Source organism: Triticum urartu, chromosome 6A (genome assembly GCF_056163025.1).
Source record: "Triticum urartu cultivar PI428250 chromosome 6A, HENAU_Tu73, whole genome shotgun sequence".
Classification (NCBI taxonomy): Eukaryota; Viridiplantae; Streptophyta; class Magnoliopsida; order Poales; family Poaceae; genus Triticum; species Triticum urartu.
Genome location: NC_141878.1, coordinates 85,066,890 through 85,079,580, shown reverse-complemented (window position 1 = coordinate 85,079,580; position 12,691 = coordinate 85,066,890). Strand labels below are relative to the sequence as shown.

Below are 12,691 nucleotides of genomic sequence, written 5' to 3'. Positions count from 1 at the left end.
TCTTGTTGGATCTAATTTGGTGAAGAAAAGACCAAATATTGTGTGCTTGTTTTGTGCTGCACCAAAACACGGGGCACCATGACAGGGTCTGTCCCTCGGATGGTTGTTTCAAATATGTGCATTTTCAGATATGGCTATAGATGTTACGATAATTTAAAACATGTATTGCATGAGATCTAATGTTCTAATATATTTTCATAAATATGAAAAACATAAATACTACAACTTAAAAATCTAGCAGCCCAATTGTAAAACATGTATTGCATGTGCAATTGTACTTGCGTGTGGCCAATGAGGAATGTGCAATTGTAGTTGTACGCGGACACTCGCAAAAAAAAAGTTGTATGCAGACGGCAGGTGTACAACTGTAGACTGTAGTTGCGCCCAGCCAACAAACGTGTACAGTTGTGTGCTCGCCCGACTTCGTGTGTAGATATAGTTAACCTCAGCCAGAGTGTGTCCGCCTTTCATGCACACTAGGGGTTGGGGCGCGACCTGGTGGCGCCTCTTGAGAGAAATCTGGGCGGTGCCAGGTTGAAAGCGCCCATTCCACTTACTTTGGCGACAAATTTTGGAAGAGCTAAATAAGTGACGCTTAAATACAAGGGAGATTAGGGCATCTGAAACACAAAACACTGATGGCATAAGGTAGAACCGGAAAGACAGAGAGAGTTCACACATACTCATTATCTAATGAATCAGTATATGTTGTAAGTTTCTGCAGTGGTAAGAATTCAACATTCAACCAGAAAGACAAAGAGAGCTCACACATACTCATTATCTAATGAATCAGTATATGTTGAAGTTTTTGCAGTGGTAAGAATTCAACATTCAGTTGTGACATGAAGTGCTACACCAAAACAATAAGAGCACAACAACGGAAAGTTTAAAGGGTATTCAAGCTGAATGCTCAAATTAAAATCACCATGAAATGTGAGGAAAATGCCACCCGGTTCTATGTGGATTCTGCGACATGTCTTGCAAGTAACCATATCATTCAATAAGCCAGAAATTTTGTAGACATCAAGTGGAGTCAAAAAGTGCTTGCAATGCTAACCGTCCGAGGAAGACAGTCTTCAGCATGTCTCCTAAGAACAGAGAAACCACCACGGGTACTTGTATCCGAGGTTGCTAGTGTCCTGCAGAAGGAATGTATGACGACTTTCTCGAGCTCTTGTGGTTTAGGACCCAAGCTTGTGAGCTCACCTTACTAATTAAGGGGGTTCAAACAGGAAAATTAATGAACGTACATGTAAACAGAAACATGGAACATTACTAACAAAGAAGACTGCTACATGAAACAGAACTGATATTATATGTGAAGAAATGTACATTGGAAAGGACAAGGCTTTGTTACAAGGTATCTACCATTATGTTTCAGAAGAGTGTCAGGTTGTAGCCCTCATTTTGAAGCTTTGCCTCAATAGTCTCAAACAATAAAGAAGGGTATTATGACTATTATGAGTAAGTCCTCTAGAATATCAACCACTACTGTGGGAACTTATGTGCAGATAATGGAATAGAAAGCAGTACTCTAATCTATCAGCACAAGAGTTACAGAATATGTAGTGTGCCTAAATTAATTCATTAAGAACTTAATTAGACCAGTGTACATTACAAGAGGTCCAAAAAGGCCAAAAGGGAGTGCGGGATGATGCTTCCGTATATTCATATATTTGGATAGTCAAATTGTAGGTGACAGGTAACAAAGGTAACATAGATATACTGGGCTTACATCATATGAGAAACACACAGAGGAGGGAATACGTACCAGAAGAGCATTAACACAAAGAAAGCATTCTGGTAGAAGTTATAGAGAATCATGTATGTCATAGACCGATGGTTCCAGTGCTTGTGCGCAAGAAGCGCTCTATTAAAAAAAATTGCCCCATAACAAATCTGAGGCCATCACTACTTGACAACCTTCTTGACCACATATATACCAAAACTAACATCAGCCATTTGTATCATTGAAATATAATTTGCCCCTGCAAATAGAAAACAAGATCATAGAAAACCAGACTGTCAAGATGAACATGGGAAGATGCCAAATAGTGGAGAAAATAGTTAGCCATGTCTCCAAAATTAAAGGTGACAGTAAAACTGACAAGCTCAATGTACATCAAAAACTTATGTTGGCATAATTCTGCAGTATTGTTTGTTTGATCTTCAATTGTCAGAAATGACTTGTGCCTCTGTACTAATTGTGACGTTCAACAGATAGGGAGCTTATTATTGTATAAAGCCTTATCAGTATATAACTAGATTGCACAGACAGAAATGCAATGCACATCATGTGATTCCACTCCTTCCTCTTAGTCCAGCCCCCTCTTTTCCATAACCCTCTCTCAAATACACATGTCCTCCCTTGAGGGGAAAACATAAATTAGTATGAAAACCATAGATATGGAAAGGAAAAGGAACAAAACATGTATATGGAATTTTGAAGCCATGCCTTCGTAGACCTGCTTCTAACTATAGTGCTATGTGTACAATTATTTTCTTATAAAGAACAAGCCCACAAGAACTACAATATCATTGAATGTATTGTATTTGGAGAACCATAATGAGCAGATCTAGAAGAAAGCCTTTTCGCACCGGTATTTGGAGACAATATGAGGAACAGACACAACCAGATGTCGAGAATGAAGAGTTAGTACCAAAGAGCATACCTCACATGTCGACCGCCGCAGCAGGCGCCTGCTTGAGGTGGTCCAGGAGCCCGCCGCCACCAAGGCTGAGCTAATCGGCATTGGTAGGGATGACGTGGTCAAGCTGCAGTGAGCATGCCGCCTTTCAAGAATAATGCATTTTCTTAAGAATGGATCTAACAAAACATGCTATAGCCAAGTATTCTGGTGCATATGAGTTGCACCCAGATCAACCGCATGCTTATCATAAGGGATTTAAGGCAGTTTCTTCCTTCACAAAATGTCATTCTTTCCAACTAAATATACCATACTTTGAAGAAAATGCATCATATATCCAGTTCATGTTTTCTTCAAAATTGTATGAGTTGAGGGTTCACAATATGTACTAGTGGGCAAGGGCGCTCCGCCGCGCCAGGAAGTTACCCAGATGTTTGCTTGGCTTTTTTGAAAGGGAAGGTTGTTTGGTTGCCTATATATTATTTTAGCTCTATAAAAAGTATTTAGTTGTCCATCACTTTAATGAGTTGGTTTATTTAGCAAATGTGGCATATTCTTAGATAGAAAACATGGCACATTGATAGGTGAACAACACCACAATAGTTCATTTTTAGAGAGCAAAATATACGATATCCACTGTCATTGTCGGAAACAAATGTTCACTGCCATTGTCTTAAAGAGAAGTTCTCAGATGAAACTAAAATTATAATATTATATGCCTAATTTAGCAAGTTACCAGCATGTTAGGAAGCTTTTGAACTGAATGCTTGCTCACAAGAAGTACTACAATTTGTAAAATTTAGCCATTTCTGCATTACTATACCCTTGAGAACAGAAACCGAAGAAATATTTGCAACATGAATGTGTACAATTAGTCTTAAACAAAGAACAGACATAATCTTTGTTGGAAACGGTTTATACCTGCCGTATTGTAATCTAACTCTGTGTTGTTGGTCTTATATATATACGAGATATGTGGAGGCTTTGCCCCACGCAACCCTAAATCAAACTTGGTAACAGAGCCTCTTTTTCCAACCACGCCGTCGCTCGCGTCGAAGCCGCCGTTCGCTCCTTCGTGCCGTCGAAGCTGCCGCTCGCTCGTTCGTGCCGCCGCTCGCTAAAATCGATCGGGCGTCGCCTCTCACTCGTACGCATCGTCGCACGTTCAGCCGATCGCGCGTCGCCGCTCAGTCCCGCGTCACTGCTCGGTCTCGATGGCTTCTGGATCCTCTTCTGCCGCGATGCAACTGGCCATTATCGGTCCGGTTGTGACGCCTCCGGCCGCAACGGCGCCAGTCCCGTCCATCGCGCCTTCCCTTGGCGTACGTCTGGATCGCGGCAACTTCCCGCTATGGCGCACCCTCACCGTGACGCATCTCTCCGGTGCCTCTCTCCATGGCTACCTCGACGGCTCCGTCGCTGCTCCGCCCACAACCATCTCCCAGGGGGCAGGTGATACCGCCACCACTGTGGCAAACCCTGCGTATGCAACGTGGTGGACGCAGGACCAGAAGGTCCTCGGGATGCTCCTCTCCTCCATGACGGAGGACATTGCATCTCAATTGATCAGCTGCAAGTCCGCTGCTGCCGCGTGGACCTCCATCCACGCCATGTTCAGCGCGCAAAACCGTGCCAGGGTTCGGCACATCCGGCGACAGATTCAGTCACTGAAGAAGAACGACATGACTGCCAGCGAGTACATGCACAAGGTGAAGGCTCTTGCCGACGCCATGGCCTCCGCTGGATCCTCCCTCGCTGATGACGAGATCATCGACTACATGCTTACCGGATTGGGCAAGGCCTTCAACCCGATCACGGCTTCGCTCAGCGTCGTGGTCACTCCGGTCGCGCTGACTGACTTCTACTCCATGGTTCTCAACTATGAGGCGCTGCAGCTGTCGCAGCAGGCCGACGATGAGGAGGGGACCTCGTCGGCCAACGCCGTGGCACGGTCCGGTGCTCCCGCCCCCGTCAACCGTCCTCGAGCACCCGACACTGGTCGTGCCACCGACATCCGCCCCGCTGGAGGCTACCCGCAGCAACAGGGGCAGGGCTACCAGCACGGTGGTCAAGACAACCGTTGTAACAACGGCGGTGGAGGAGGAGGCAACGGTCGCAACGGCAATCTTCGCTGGCGCCCGAGGTGTCAGATTTGCAAGAATTGGGGTCACAAAGCCGACACCTGTAAGAAGCGCTTCGATTCAGACTACTCCAGCGGCAATGGCCGCTCGGCATATAATGCATCGACCTCCTCCAACAACTCCACGCACTGGGTTCTGGACTCTGGCACCACACATCACCTGACTAGTGACCTGGAGCGTCTTCAGTTCCGCGAACGCTACGGCGGCCATGATCAGGTTCAGGTGGCCAATGGCTCAGGTTTGTCTATTTCGCATATTGGGCACTCAACCTTAGCCGGTTCTTCTCTACGCCTGAACAATATTTTACATGTTCCAAATATTAGCCAACATCTTCTATCAGTCTATCGTCTTGTGTCGGATAATCGTATCTTCATTGAATTTCATAAATATTTTTTCCTTGTTAAGGACAAAGCCACCAGGAGAATTCTTCTTCGAGGTAGAAGCAAAGGAGGGCTCTACCCTCTTCCACTCGGACGAGCCTTGCATCTGTCCGAGCGTCAAGCGTTGTCTAGCGTCCGTGTCTCCTCATCTCAGTGGCATCAGCGTCTCGGTCATCCATCCAAAAATGTCGTCAGTTCCATTGTTAGGAATAATGATCTCAAGTGTTCAACCTTAGATACTTCTGCTTTAGTTTGTGATGCTTGTCAATGTGGTAAAAGTCGTCAACTATCTTATACTGCTTCTGCTCGTGTGTCTACTATGCCTCTTGAATTAGTTCATACTGATGTTTGGGGCCCTGCTCGTGCTTCCTCTGGGGGGTACAAGTATTATGTGAGTTTTATTGACGACTACTCCCGTTTTTGCTGGATCTATCTACTAAAACATAAGTCTGATGTTGAACAGGTATTCTATGCTTTTCAAGCACATGTTGAGCGCCTTTTGGATGCTAAGCTTAAAGCTGTCCAATCTGACTGGGGGTGAATACCATAAGTTGCACCGTTATTTTCTTCATACGGGCATCTCTCACCGAGTCTCTTGCCCTCACACCTCCCAACAGAACGGCATTGCCGAGCGCAAACACCGACACTTGGTTGAAACTGGTCTTTCCTTGTTGGCTCACTCGTCTCTCCCTTTACGTTATTGGGATGAAGCTTTTCTGACTGCATGTTACCTCATTAACCGCATGCCCACCCCCGTGCTTGGTCAAGATACTCCTATTCATCGTCTTCTGAAAATTCCACCCAACTATACTTTTCTTCGTACCTTCGGGTGTGCTTGTTGGCCTAGTTTGCCGAAGTATAACTCCCACAAACTCGAGTTTCGGTCCAAGATGTGTGTTTTTCTGGGATATAGTCCTATGCATAAGGGGTACAAGTGTCTTGATCGATCTACGGGTCGTATATACATCTCGCATGACGTTATCTTTGACGAATTTGTCTTTCCGTTTGCTACTCCTGGTGTCACTGTTGATGTGTCTACACTTGGAGAGGCTATTTCTTTTCCATCCACAGAACCGGCTACGAGTGCTCATGTGCGTAATTATGACTTAACCTACTTGGCTACTAATCCATCTGGCCTAGCCAGCGTTTCATCTGTGCAGGCTCCGCGACCGGCCACGCTCGACGTACCCGTGGCCATGCAGAACGACGTGCATGGCGGCCAGGCTTCCCAGGCAGGGGTCCCGCTTGCACGTGCGGCTGGCTCTGCCCACGAGTCGGCCTCGCTCGCCTGTGACTTGGCCTCGCCCGCCCGCGCCTCGGCCTCGCGAGCGCCTGGAGTGTCGCCTGGCTCCCCGTGTGCCTCATCGGCCCATGAGCCATCTTCGCCGGCTCCTGTGCCATCGTCGCCAAATCCAGCCTCGTCGCCATGTTCGGCACCGTCGCCATCCTCACCTATGTCTCCGGCCGTCGAGCCCCCTCACCCAATGGTGACTCGTACCCGTGATGCTACTCGTCGTGAGAAGGAATTTACTGATGGGACGGTGCGGTATAATCCTCTTCGTCGTGCTTTCTTTGCGACACCGGTGTCACATCGTGATGCCCTCCGTGAGCCGGCGTGGCGTGATGCTATGGCTGCTGAGTTTGCAGCGCTTCGTCAAAATGGCACATGGGTTTTGGTTCCTCGACCACCTGGCGTTAACATTGTTGGCAGTAAATGGGTGTTCAAGATGAAGCAACACGCTGATGGGTCTGTTGACAAGCACAAGGCTCGCCTCATTGCTCGTGGTTTTACTCAACAGCAAGGTCTTGACTATGGTGATACCTTCAGTCCCGTTGTCAAACCGACTACTATTCGTCTGGTTCTTTCGCTTGCTGTTTCACGAGGATGGAGTTTGAGGCAAGTTGATGTCAGTAATGCATTTCTTCATGGCTTTCTTTCCGAGACTGTGTATATGCAGCAACCACCAGGTTTTGAAGATACTCGGTTTCCTTCACACGTGTGCAAGTTGCAACGGGCTCTTTATGGTCTCAAACAGTCGCCACGTGCTTGGTATGCTCTTCTCAGTGCTCGACTTCTTCAGCTTGGTTTTGTTCCATCCAAGGCGGATGCATCTCTCTTCATCTTTGCTGCGCATGGCGTCCAGATATACATGCTTGTGTATGTTGATGATATTGTTATTGCTGGCTCCACTCCGGCTGCAGTTGAGCGTCTGGTGAGATCTCTCTTCGACAGTTTTCCCATCAAGGATCTTGGTCCTCTCCAGTATTTTTTGGGGCTTGAAGTATCCTACAATTCAGGGGGCATGACGCTGACTCAACGCAAGTATGCACTTGATCTTCTTCATCGTGTGAGTATGGAGAATTGCAGGCCTACCTCTACACCATTATCTGCCACTGAGCATCTGGCTCGTGAGGTTGGCACTCCTTTGGGTGTTGAGGATGCCACTCGATATCGCAGCATTGTTGGAGGACTGCAGTATTTAACGCTCACTCGTCCTGACCTGTCCTTTGCAGTCAACAAGGTTTGCCAGTATTTATCACAACCGACTAATGAGCATTGGGAAGCTGTCAAGCGTATATTGCGTTATGTCAAAGGGACTTTGAGTACAGGATTGAGGATTCGTAAATCTCCTTCCACTGGTGTCAGTATTTTCACAGATGCTGATTGGGCTGGATGCATTGATGACCGCCGTTCTACTAGTGGTTTTGCTGTGTTTGTTGGATCAAATCTTGTCTCATGGAGTTCCAAGAAACAGCCAACTGTCTCTAGATCGAGTACGGAGGCAGAGTATAAAGCTTTAGCTAATGGAGCAGCTGAAGCAATCTGGGTGGAGACCTTACTCAAGGAGCTTGGGGTCTTCAAGCAGCGTACCGCCATTCTGTGGTGTGATAATCTTGGGGCTACGTACCTGACAGCAAATCCAGTCTTTCATGCAAGAACCAAGCACATAGAGATAGATTTTCACTTTGTGCGTGAGCGCGTTGCTTCTTGTGTGTTAGATGTCAGGTTTATCTCGTCTAATGACCAACTGGCTGATGTATTTACTAAACCGGCCACACGACAGATGTTAGAACGTTTCCGGTCCAATCTGAACCTTGTATGTAGTAGTAGTTCAGATTGAGGGGGTGTGTTGGAAACGGTTTATACCTGCCGTATTGTAATCTAACTCTGTATTGTTGGTCTTATATATATACGAGATATGTGGAGGCTTTGCCCCACGCAACCCTAAATCAAACTATCTTCACAAGGTCCAGCGTGGCAAACCATGTCTACAGTTCTCAAATAAGACGTCGCAATATCATCACCGACTTGTTGTTCCAGCCATACATTAGAAATTCCATCCATTAGCATTTGACAACATGACTCAACGATTACCTTACCTCATCAAATCATCGTGACACCTTGTATCCTGCATGGTCAAGTAGTACACCTTCTGATGGCAATAACAAATTCTGGATAAGATTAAGGAAAAATTAGCATGTTGATCTTTTCCAGAAAATAAATAAAATATGATTCCTTGGTCTTCAAGGAAAATAGAAATCATGTTTCATAATTCCAATATGAAACGACTTTATTTGTAGAAGTAAGCAAGGCAAGCAACTCAGCCAAATGGATGCGGTATATACATGAATACATACGTAGCAAAAGGAAATCATATATGCATGGGACATGGGCACAACACAAAAAATTCTTTATGCATATTTCACATACATAACTAAAGTTAATGATCATCTCATGCAAAAATAGTCACTAATTAATTAAATCAATTCATCCAACATTATACTGCTAGTCTGATACAACTTGTACCGAGGATTATTATAAGAGAGCACTTCTAGAGTTATGCAGATATAAACTGTTTGACATTTATGTCAACAAACTACAAACCACCATGCATGTTGTCTGGTCAAGTTCTAACGGGATGACTGTAAAACGATTTACCTTCAAACTAAATTGACAGAAAAATAGATCGGACTCAGCTTAATCTTTGAACTCGTGTAATTAGCACTCAGTCGTTTGCAAAAACAGTTCATCTGGTTATATTTAGTACCTACAAAAGCGAGCATAGAAATGTTTATCCTCACAAACAAAGAATAAGAATACATGTGTAAGACCAATACTATAACTGGTTATCAAGAAAACTAAACAATAGAAGAAACATAAAACAAAGGATGGAAGATGGGACCTACCTGACTAAGAATGCCACAGGATACAGTAGGAATTCCTTCTTTATGGCTGGCTCCCAGAGAATTTCCAAGAATGCATATTGACCAAGCTCATGCAGTCCTCGATAGAGCAAAAATCCAGGGACAACCTTCATAACTAATATCCAACCACCTAAGTAGAAAATACAAACCTTGTTATCTGTAGTCACAACATGTAAATTGAATAGTAGGTTACTGCTAAGTTAGCAGCTTACAGTGAAAAGTTCTATCCTACAGAAAAGGGAAAAGAAATGCCACCTGTAAGCCAGAGCCAAATATATAGATGGCCAATCATTGCAGCAGTAGAATAAACGAAAATTTTCACTTTAAGAAGGAATCTTGACTCAAAATATTAGAGGTTTAAGTCACTGGTTGTGGCTATCTTAACAGATGAAACGGAAGATGCCACAAAAAGGCAAAAAACCAATCTGTAAAATAGTAAAAGTATGTAGATGAGGAAAAAATATGCCATAGTAATTGACTCAGAAGATCAATTTGGATTTTGGAGTACATATATTTGCTTTCCACAAAAACAGAAGCTCACTGAAATATCTGAATTGTACATATATTTGGATTTTGAAGATCAATTAGTTATTTCAAAAATACTCAGTGAAACAAAGAACTCGAAGCTGCATCACACAAGAGAGAAGGGTGCTTCTCTCCATTCCTGAAAATACCTGCAGGTGATGGCGCGCACGGCGAGCAGCATCTCGTCGGGGCTGGCGACCTCGGCGTCGGCCAGCCGCACAAGCGCCCGAGCGGCAGAATCGACGGGGAAGTAGCCCCCAGCGTCCTCCGTGTAGAACGAGAGCGCCTCGCAGGGCTCCGTGAGCGACGCGAGCAGCGCGCCTCCCCCTGCGCCCTCCGATGCGACGGCCGCTACCATCCGACGGAACTTGCCTCCCTTGGGCCTCCCTTTCCCGTCCCCGTCCCCGTCCCTACAAAAAGGAGCATGGCGGCAGGGCGTCTCTTCAGTCCACGCTATCCTTCTGCGTCGAGGATAAACACGATGCTGCAGAGAGGAAGAGTAGGCGGGCAGCGGGGTATAGGAGACGGCGGAGGGAATGGGGATTTTTTTCCTTTCTTTGCGATGAACCCTAGCCTAGATAGCTTGCTCACGGGGACGACTGCAGCGGCGAGATGGCGGAAGATAGGAGGAGGAGGAGGGGCGGCGGCGAGGCGGCGGCTCACGTACCGGGAAGGAGAGGCGACACCGCTGGATAGAAGGCGTGGGGTGGCGGCGCCGAAGAAGAGGACGAGGCGGAGGGCGGAGAAGGGGCTGTGAAGGCAATTTTCTCCTCCTGTCTTTTTCTTAGAATAAAAAGCAAACGATGTGGTGGGCCTGATAAATCTTTTTTTGTCTCGTACTGTTGCCGATGTGGCTATCGCGAGCTATCGCCTTTGATGCGTAGCTGAATGGTCTTAATAACTATAGTTGTCCTCGACATGTGAACGTGCAACGGTAATTGAGCACGTGAAAGAAAAAATTATCGACAAGACAAAGATAAAAAGAATGATGTAAAAGTACTAAAATGAAAAATGATACACCAAAAAGGAAAAATCCACACGAATCCTTGCAGATCTAACGGTTTAGAAGCTGATTGAGAAATTGCAATCCCAGTAATAGATAGATAGGGCTTTGTATGAAAAAGAGCAACGATGTAGATTTTTCAAACATGGCGCACATGCACCCAGATGAACAATAAAATTGAGAAAATAGCAAAAACATCAAATGATTCTAAAAAAATTGTAATAAATATGATCGAGGTGCAAAGTTTCACGAAAATGGATATCCATGGTATTCTAGGCAAGAAGATAAAATTAGAGCCATAAAAACAATTATCTGAAGCAATATGGATGTTCATTTTTCTTTTTTTTTTCTTTGGCAACACATGCATGTCATTTTATTCACGAAACTACGGTCGGTCATATAATTGCTAAAAAATGATTAGAATCATTGATTTTCTTTTGCTATATTTAGATTTTATTATTAATTTGGATGCATATCAACATATGTTCATCGATGTATCTTTGCGCTGTCATACCACACAATAATCGGCAAGCGTGGTGAGCAATCTTCAAATCATTTAACTTAAAAAATGGCACACAATAATCAACAAGAAAAGCTTTATTGATCGTCATCGTCGCGTCAATGATACACAACCGCTCAAAGATCCAAGGTTACATGGCAAGCATAATCAATGACCTTATTGTCATATCAAATGAGAAACAACTGTCTTAAAAATCCAACATGTTACGGGGATGAACACAACCTTCTTAAGAATCCAACATGTTACATTGCATGCTCATCCCCATAACATGTTGGATTTTTAAGACGGATGTTTCTCCTTCGACATGACAATAAGGTCATTGATTATGCTCGGCATGTAACCTTCGATCTTTGAGCGGTCGTGTCTCATTGACGGACGATGAGGATCAATAAAGCTTTTCTTGCTGATTATTTCTCGTGCTCTAAGCCCCCAAAGTTTCGGACAGTTTCCTTGCCACCACTTCCCCTAAACAAAACGGAAGTTTGGGGATCTGATTGGATGACTTTATTTTGTCCGGGCTTCCGCCCATGGATAAGTTTTAAGGGTCTGGTTGAAGACTATCATAACGAGAACACACCATAGAACCACAACGTTGGGTATCTCGGCTGGAAAGGGAAAAAGGAAGTCCATGAGAAAGATATATATGGATTGCTCTATAGAGCATGCGAACTGACAAAACACTTTAGGTTTGTCTAGATATGAATGTTTCTAACAAAAATCTTGCAACAACTAGTCTGAGGCCCCAAAGCATTTTTATTTTTATTAATTTTGCTTTCAGAAACCACAACAAGTCAACTGAATCACAAACAAATGTTCAATTTTCTATCCTAAGCACGGCTATTAATCAACCATTTCCCAAAGAAACGACCATGGTAAGCAAACTCAATCAAATTTTGAAAGGAACGAACATGGTTGAAGGGCAACCATGTCATCAGTAGATTCTAACAGAACACAACAGCACTATTAGCATCATCAATGATGGTGAAAAGTAAAAAAGGACAGAATAGGGTTGTTCTCCCTCAAACTTCTTGTAAATTCAACCCTCTTTATGTTGAAAACACTATGTGTGTCTATTCATTGTTGGTCAAAACTGAAGCCTGAAAGAAGTCAGCATACCGAAGAACAAAATGGAGAAATTAACTTCAAGGCAATGTCTAATTGGTAAACTAAAGTAAAATTAAGGAGGACAAGACAAGCAACCAGTATTTAGCACAATATTATTTCTCATGGATCTATATTAAAAACTACTTTAGAAAAATGCTCTAAAA

General features: G+C 44.3%; 1 long non-coding RNA gene across 1 annotated transcript; it reads right to left on the bottom strand.

The window, feature by feature from the left end:
• Positions 1-246: 246 nt before the first annotated feature.
• LOC125513382 (uncharacterized) lies at positions 247-10,698 on the bottom strand. The gene is made up of 7 exons (XR_015607388.1): positions 10,568-10,698; positions 10,050-10,310; positions 9,358-9,505; positions 9,110-9,218; positions 8,551-8,622; positions 2,673-2,775; positions 247-1,988 (listed from the first exon to the last, which is right to left on the bottom strand). It is a non-coding gene; the product is annotated as an uncharacterized LOC125513382 (long non-coding RNA).
• Positions 10,699-12,691: the final 1,993 nt, after the last annotated feature.